The sequence below is a fragment of the Coenobita brevimanus genome, chromosome 24, assembly GCF_032717465.1.
Source record: "Coenobita brevimanus isolate Jiangsu-jjx chromosome 24, ASM3271746v2, whole genome shotgun sequence".
Taxonomy (NCBI): domain Eukaryota; kingdom Metazoa; phylum Arthropoda; class Malacostraca; order Decapoda; family Coenobitidae; genus Coenobita; species Coenobita brevimanus.
Window position 1 is genome coordinate 10,993,063 of NC_136977.1, and position 8,919 is coordinate 11,001,981.

The window sequence follows — 8,919 nt, forward strand, 5'->3', positions numbered from 1 at the left end:
ATCTCATTCTTCAATGCTTCCGAGAGCTATTCATAAGAGCATTTGACGATTTTACGTACACGCCTGTAATTTATTCCATTATACTGATTGTCAACCCCCTGTCACCTTGAAGTGGCAGGATGGAGACTTCTTGGCAGTAAAATAGTGCTATGCTCGATTGGATGTCACCTTAGGGACTCCAGCCTGACTCCTACACTGGGCTTTCATTACTTCTTTAAGTGAGTGTTGAGCCCCAAGCTGAAGATGTTGATGGAGGCGAAATATTTGTACTATAATAAAGCTTTTTTTATATATATAACTGCATTTCATCACCTACCACATAGATGCTAAATGATTTTTAGATTATAGCTTGGTATTGAAGCTTTTGTTTTCAATGCCACTTTTGTTTTTAACAGATAGTATCACATATTAACAATGACATTACACCTCACGGAGCAGATATGCACAAACAATATTCTCTCTCTCTCTCTCTCTCTCTCTCACACACACACACACACACACACACACAGACTCTTGTAGGGAGCTACAAGAAGAATTAAACAAACTTCATGAATGGAGTAGTACATGGCAAATGGAATTCAATGTGGACAAGTGTCATGTAATCAAGTTTGGTAAAAGTGGAAAAAGACCTGATTGGGATTATAAGTTAGGAAATAAAACCCTATACACATCAGAAAGAGAGAAAGACCTAGGTGTGATTATCAATAACAGACTATCTCCGGCTGACCACATCAGCGAGAAGGTACGGAACATGTATACACTGCTTGCAAATATGAGAATAGCATTCACATACATAAATGAAGACATGCTAAGAAGGATAATAACATCATTCATTAGACCAACCCTGGAATATGCATCAGTAGTCTGGAGTCCTCATCTCAAAAAGCATATAGACAAGATTGAAAAAGTTCAAAGGGCCGCTACAAGATGGATACCAAGCTTAAGGGACCTAAGCTATGAAGAAAGACTAAATAAACTGAATCTACCAACACTACAGGAGAGAAGGAAAAGAGGTGACATGATAATGCTATATAAGTGCATATCAGGAAACGAGAAAATAGACATAAATGATTACTTAACATATGGAGAAGCATCAGCAAGAGGACACTGCAAAAAACTGCATAAGAAGAGAGGTGATAAAGACGTAAGGAAATTTAGTTTCCCAAACAGAGCAATTGATCAATGGAATGCACTACCGAATGAAATAGTGTGTGCCAAAACAATTCACAAATTTAAGGATATGTACGATAAATATGGTTTAAGACACGGGACAGTACGAGCTCGACTCATTCCTGTAAAGATACAATTAGGTAAGAACAATTAGGTAAGAACATTAATAAATTCTTGGAACATAACACAGCAGTTACCTCAAACCTGAAAAAACATAATTATTAAATGGCATACAAACATCAAACTGAACACTGCAAAAACACCACTATTTCACCCTCAAAATACAGCACTAATTAAAAATACTGGGATGAACTGAAAACTCAAAGACAACAAATTCAAACAGTATCTCCAGTATTTTTTTCGATACTTAAAATCACAAAGCACTCACAAACAGTAACTATTCATAAACAGTAACACAATTTTCAGGTGTTTGTGAATGGGAAAATTTTTCTTCCGTTTCAAATCCAGCAGAGGCTTTCTCCTTTCGACCAGACACTTCTATGTACCGTACTTATTCCAGATTTACAGGACAGCTAATATATAATTCTCAAACACTTACCCACTTTTGAACAGGCGACACTGTTTCCTATCGTTCCTCAGCAAACCTGCCCACAAATCTCACGTAACAGACATTCACTCGTATGAAATATAAAAGTATGTACAAAGAAATGCTAGCAACAAAAGATATATGCAAAACTCTGACTCCATCCTACGCTTCGCCCTTGCATACAAACACAGAACAATTATTGTATGACATTAGGGGGTATCATCTGGACAGATGTCCCTACGGATCCCTTAACAGCCAAGATAAAGGAGAAGGAAAAAAACAATAAAGGCAACAAAGTAGATAGAAGAAACAGTATACTACAATACTCTATTTGCTCGGTCTAAAACTGCCATCCCTCTATCATGAATGTTAGGACGTAACATGAGATTAGCACTTGAATATAGCACTAGTACCGAAAAAGTGCTATGGAAATGCTAAAGAGCCATTGTATTGTCTGAATCTCCCACCGAGCTGAGAGAAATAAATAAGCTGCAAAAGGACTACACTCTCTGCCAAGTTACGGTAAACGAACTACAGACGTCCAAGATTCCCGCTTTAGTCTTGGCGAATATGGCGGTTGTGCTGGTGGGTGTGACTGGCTAAGTTCATTATCTTTCAGGGCTAGGATTTTCAAACGTACTATGGATCATTTCCCTCTTACAACTCAGACCCGTTTTTGCATGCAGGAAGAACAGATATAAGACGAGATTCAGCAATCCTTTCGCTGCCCTACCTGCCGCATAAAACAGCTTCGATACTCTTCCTCTCTTAATTAGGATTCGCTTTTTGCTGGAAGAACACAGCAACAATGAAGAGATTTTGCACCCTCCTTGTCCTTCCTGTCAAACTAATCACAGTCACCTTAGGGTCCAGGAGTGGGATTTTCGTATTTATGATCGATTCCTCCGTCGTAACTTAGATAAGTTCGATACGCTTTTTGCAGAACGAACTAGATAAGAGAAGATTTTGCATCTCATTCCTTGATCTTCCAGCAGGAAAAAAAAAAAAAAAAAGTAATCGGCTGTAGTTTCTGTTTCCTAACTTAAGATTTATTTTGCAGTTAGAATAGGACAAAGCGAAAAATTCTTCAGCCTCCTTGCCCCTCCTGCATATTATACCTGAGCTGTGACGAGGTATTGATCGTAAGTGCATTTGCGTATCTCGATCCCGATCCACACTCCTACAAAAAACTCCCTATCGTAATGGTGACTTTTTTTTTTTTTTTTTTTTTCCCAGGAAGGACAAAGAATGGTGATTGCAGAAGCTTTCCAACTTTCTTGTTCTTCCACCTGGTCAAAATCTGCGGTATGACGTGTATCGTTCCGGGGCCAGGAGCAGGTAAGAGACAACCTCACTATGATTATGGAGGGAAAAACTTGTAACAGACAGTAATGGCAGTTCCAACAGCACGAAAAAAAAAAAAAATAAAAATAAAAAAAACTATGTATATCAGTCTACAGGAGGTAATTACAAGAAATATATTGTTACGTCCCAGTCCCACATTGCCACAGGCTCCAACAGCAGTAGTACAGTATAGGAAGGACGTTGCCCAGCGAGTTGTTGTTCTTATGGTCAGCCTTTAGGTGTGCAGTACACAAGATCAGCTGAGGCGAAAATAAACACTGGCTCCGTAAAGTTCTCTATCTTTATTTTCCAAGTAATTCCACTTAATTCTTTCCAACTTCACTGTCTTCTCACAAGCACTGGAGCTATACACACTTAACTAACTGTTATTACACTTAATGCTCAACACTTCACTGTTTTCTCAACTTCCAATGATATACAAACTTCAATAACCCGTCACTGTTTGCCACTTTTTTCACAAGTACCAAAAATATACAATCTTCACCGACAGTAATTACACTTAATGCTTGCAAAACAACTCTCCACTAACTTCACTAATAGCACTGCACCAAAACCGACTTCACTCACACTGAACTGAAACCCGACTAAAAACTCCAAACTGACTGACTCACTGACTAGTCTCTTCCCCATCCTTATATAAGCTTCCATTACTCTCGAAACTTCTACTTCTCCAACATTCTAGGACATACTGTCTTACATCAGCCCCTAGCAACAACAGTTACCAACTACGAGACATCAAAACATGCTAGAGTTCTCCTACATTACATAACTCTAAATCATTAACCATACGAACTTAAATTACATAATTTACAAGCAATCACTTAAATAAAACATTATAGAGAAAAAGAGCATAAAAATAAATGAATGTTTAACTTACGACATAACTACGCTCACAAACACCAGGCAAACTGGCAACTCTGACGACTCGTACCGAAACTACGGTACCAGAAACGTCTCGAAGGTACGAGACTACCTAACTGGCAAATCTCCCTTCATAACACTACCCCCTCCCTAGTTCTTTGTCGTCCCGACAAAACTACACAGTATACACAAACATAAACATAAACCCTAATTCTAATGAAACATCTAACTATACACAAAATAATCTTTCAACTTATCAGGCCTTCTTCTATGCCGCTTCCGACGATGTCCTTGTTCCTCCACACAGTCCACTCCACCAGGAAGGTCTTGGTCCTCTTCTTGACACAGCACACATCACAGGTCCGACACCACTCTTCAACATCCTGACGCATGCCAATCCAGTAGAACTTGTGTCGCAGCCTGCCACTCTTCAACATCCTGACGCATGCCAATCCAGTAGAACTTGTGTCGCAGCCTGCTTAAAGTTGTCTTCACTCCCATGTGCCCACTAGTGATCTTGTTGTGCGACTCATCCAAGATATCAGACCTCGTCTTCTTCAGAACCACCAGTTGCCAACACTCGCTGAGGCCACTGGGCGTCTCTCACTGACGCTCCAGTAGTCCGTTGCAACGAAGGTCCCACTGACTCCAGCAGCTTTTGGTCGCAGGGCCCAACCTGGAAACTTCTCCCCATGATGGTCGCACTGCACTCTGCTGCAGCCACTCCAGCACCGGTTGCAAATCTGCACCCTCCATCTGCATCCTCCCCAGGTCTTCTCCGTCCGACGCCGGCCCCATTACTACAGTACAGCTGCATTTCTTCCTATGATTCCCATTCCTACTACACTCCTTGCTGTCTGTTTCTCTGTCTTCTCGCACGCTATTCATCAAGGTTCTCCTGCATTTCTTCGGTGGTGGTTCTTCTGCAGCCCTCTTCTTATCCTCCCAACCATTCTAATCCGCAAGTAACTCAAACTGTGCATGGTAAGCTTCCCAAGATACTCTACCATCACTTTCTTGAGGTTTCTTCTTAACTGGATCCCCATTATAGCCACGCACTTCACTGGTTTGGGGCCTAATAACTGAGGCATCATAATTAAGTCCAGGACTTACAACTTCTGCATTCTGATTATTCAGCCCTGTAATGCCATCTTCAGATGCCCGGGATCCGTCAAGATTCACCATATACTGCCCATTCTCTTCATACGCTCCCTGTACACTAACCTGAGGCTCAGCAGTGCAATATTTCTCTACAGCCTCAAATTTCTCACTTATTATCTTCTCATGATCGACTACATGCTTTAACTGGTTATCTACATGCTGTCTGCACTCCATCACTATTCCCTCACTAATCTTCAGCTGGTTGTCCACATGTTGTTTGCACTCTGTCACTATTTCCTCATTAACTGTCTTCAGTTGTTCGTCTACATGTTGTTTACACTCTGCCACATTATTGCTTACCTCATACTTCTGCTGCTCTAGCTTGGCATCTAGTTCCTCCTTAAGCTGTTGCTGTTCTTCCTTGATTTCCCCTATGAATGCATCTGGCTGTCCTTGCACCCTCGGTTGTAATTCCCTCTGTTGCTCTTGTAATGCCTCCCGAAGACGTTCATATCGTTCTTTCTCTTTTTCGTTCTGTGCCTGCAATTGTTCTTTGATTTCTTTCTCCTGTGCCTCTAATTGTTCTTCGAGCTTTTTCTGTCCTTCATTCTGAGCTGCCTTTAGTTGGGCACTTTGTGCTTGTAACTGTTCTTTAAATTCATTCCTGAGCACTTCACTTTGGGCCTGTAACTGTGCTTGGAGTTGTTTCTGTCCTTCACTCTGTGCCTCTAGTTTTTCACTCTATGCCTCTAGTTTTACACTCTGTGCCTGTAATTGTCCTTGGAGTGATCGTAAAAGTTTCATAATTCCACCCAGCGATCCCTCTTCCTGCCTAGCTTGGCCTCTTGTCTGGACACCTTCTTGCTCCATGTCGAAGATTAGCCTCACTTCAGCCCTGAATAATAATCCCACACTCCTGACACCAGTGTTACGTCCCTGTCCCACACTGCCACAGGCTCCAACAGCAGTAGTACAGTATAGGAAGGACGTTGCCCAGCGAGTTGTTGTTCTTATGGTCAGCCTTTAGGTGTGCAGTACACAAGATCAGCTGAGGCGAAAATAAACACTGGCTCCCTAAAGTTCTCTGTCTTTATTTTCCAAGTAATTCCACTTAATTCTTTCCAACTTCACTGTCTTCTCACAAGCACTGGAGCTATACACACTTTACTAACTGTTATTACACATGCTTAACACTTCACTGTTTTCTCAACTTCCAGTGACATACAAACTTCAATAACCCGTCACTGTTTGCCACTTTTTTCACAAGTACCAAAAATATACAATCTTCACCGACAGTAATTACACTTAATGCTTGCAAAGCAACTCTCCACAAACTTCACTAATAGCACAGCACCAAAACCGACTTCACTCACACTGAACTGAAACCCGACTAAAAACTCCAAACTGACTGACTCACTGACTAGTCTCTTCCCCATCCTTATATAAGCTTGCATTACTCTCGAAACTTCTACTTCTCCAATATTCTAGGACATACTGTCTTACATCAGCCCCTAGCAACAACAGTTACCAACTACGAGACATCAGAACATGCTAGAGTTCTCCTACATTACATAACACTCTAAAACATTAACCATACGAACTTAAATTACATAATTTACAAGCAATCACTAAAATAAAACATTATAGAGAAAAAGAGCATAAAAATAAATGAATGTTTAACTCACGAAATAACTACGCTCACAAATACCAGGCAAACTGGCAACTCTGACGACTCGTACCGAAACTACGGTACCAGAAACGTCTCGAAGGTACGAGCGTACCTGACTGGCAAATCTCTCTTCATAACAATATCACGCACTTTACTGTAGCATGGCAATAATAGGGTACATGATAGTTTTCCAAACCCACACGATATGACAGAAAGCCTGCAGTAAGCTATAACTGAAAGCCTATTTTCTCTTGAGCTCAACAAACAACAGGGCTTTAAAATAAATGGTTACAGGCGGTGGATGATCGGAGAAACTATGTCCGCAACCGAAGAGTGGGGAACGCTAGTGGGCATCGACCCGTTTAAGTGCACTTCCTTCGGTAAACACTGAGTTATCCCAGTTATTTCTCGTTTCTCTCCCACGCTCATTGCCCGTCTATTCCTCCTTGTCCATTATCCCTGTGCACTGTTCTCGTTCTTTCCAGACTGGCTTCTTCCTTTTTATACGTCTCGAAAACATTCCTCCTAAGCGTCACAGTAGCTTACTTTAAGTTCTCTGTATCTTAATAGGAGGGCCACTTCCATAACCTCAAAAGGTGGAACGCTTTGCGCGGCCGTATTTTTCCTTGCTTGATGTCACATTCTGTGACATGTTCCCTTGACCAAAGGATCTACAGGCGTTTCTGTTCTTACTCAGAAAGGGACCTTAATCCCACGACACATCATATTCCTCACTTTTCACTTTGTAAATCGGTCCCCTTCCAACCACCTTACCCTTGTATGCTTACCTAGTCCTATACAAGTGTGGAAGGATGGGTTGTCAACCTGACCACTCAATTCAGGAGGTGGTTTTTACTTAATATTCTAGAAAACTGATTTGTAAAATATTCTGTTTTTTCCTTTTAGTAAGGAATAATCTAAATTACAAAAGGTTTGTCACTGAAATGACATTCTGCTTCATGAAATTATTAAAGTAAAATGGAAGTCCAACCTACTGCACAGAGTGAAGGCTACTCGTACTGTAGACTTCCCCGACAATGTGTGGCTCTATTTACTTTACATACATTAAACCATTAATTGAAGTACGCGTTTCTGCTGTATATTTGCGATGTGCTAAAGCCAATAAAGCACAGGATACACAAGACCATAATATCTGGAGCGAAAACAGGACTCTTTTTTTTTTTTCTTCTTCTTTTTTCTTTCTTTTATGTTGTAGGTGAGGGCGCTCACCATCCACTCACTCAATGTAGTGCTGCTCTCGGGTTTCTGCCCTGTCCTCTCCTCCATCCTTCTTTCCTTCCATCTTCTTCTATCTTTCCTTCATTCTTTCCTCGTCCTTCTGCCTACGGGTGACTTTACACTCCCTCTTCTGTCTTTCATTCCTTCATTCTTTCCTCTTCCTTCTGCCTGTGGGTGACTTTACACTGAGTGACAAGCCAAATGGTTTCCTGAACACCAGGAAACCATTTACTACGCTGGGTGGTAACCATATAACCAAATTTTGGCGCCTGGTGGTTTAGTGGGTAATTATTGTGCTCCAATCGGATTGAGCCGGTGAAGGTTTATATCCAAGGGATGGTTGGGGTTTATTGCTCACGTAATGCCACTCAGGGATGAGTGAGGTTGGTCACTCTCATGTTAAATGTCAGGACCAACTGCCTAACCCCGGGCCCCTACGCTCCTCATGGGGCAACGTAGGATTGGATGATGGATGGATGGATTTTTTTTTTTTTTTTTTTTAAGAATCACCGCCTGGTCAGTGGTTGTGCTCGATGGACGAGAGAGCTGAAATGCCAGATTGTCCTGCTTTAAGTCTGGCCACCCTATATCTGAATAAGTCCACAGTAAGTCCATTAAAGGACCGGATCTTCACTTGAAAGGATGAACGATAGAAGCAGAACCGAGCCGCCGCTGTCACGTTGGTGCATGCATCATGTGCTCTATGCATTGAATAACACAGTACCACAATACCCACTTTAGGCGAAGCTAACCGAGTGAACAATTTACATTTTTTTTTATATTTTTTACCAGACTTGGCAAAGGGAACGTGGATACTGTTTTACATGACGCGCGCGCGTGCATGCGTGTGTGTGTAATTCACCGGGTCGGTCAGGATCACTTGATGGTCGTGATGGTCAGCTTTTACCCTCCCGGAAGGGAGCTGAGAGCTCATATAGTCCGATCTAAGGGCAAGGCTGTGACCTTC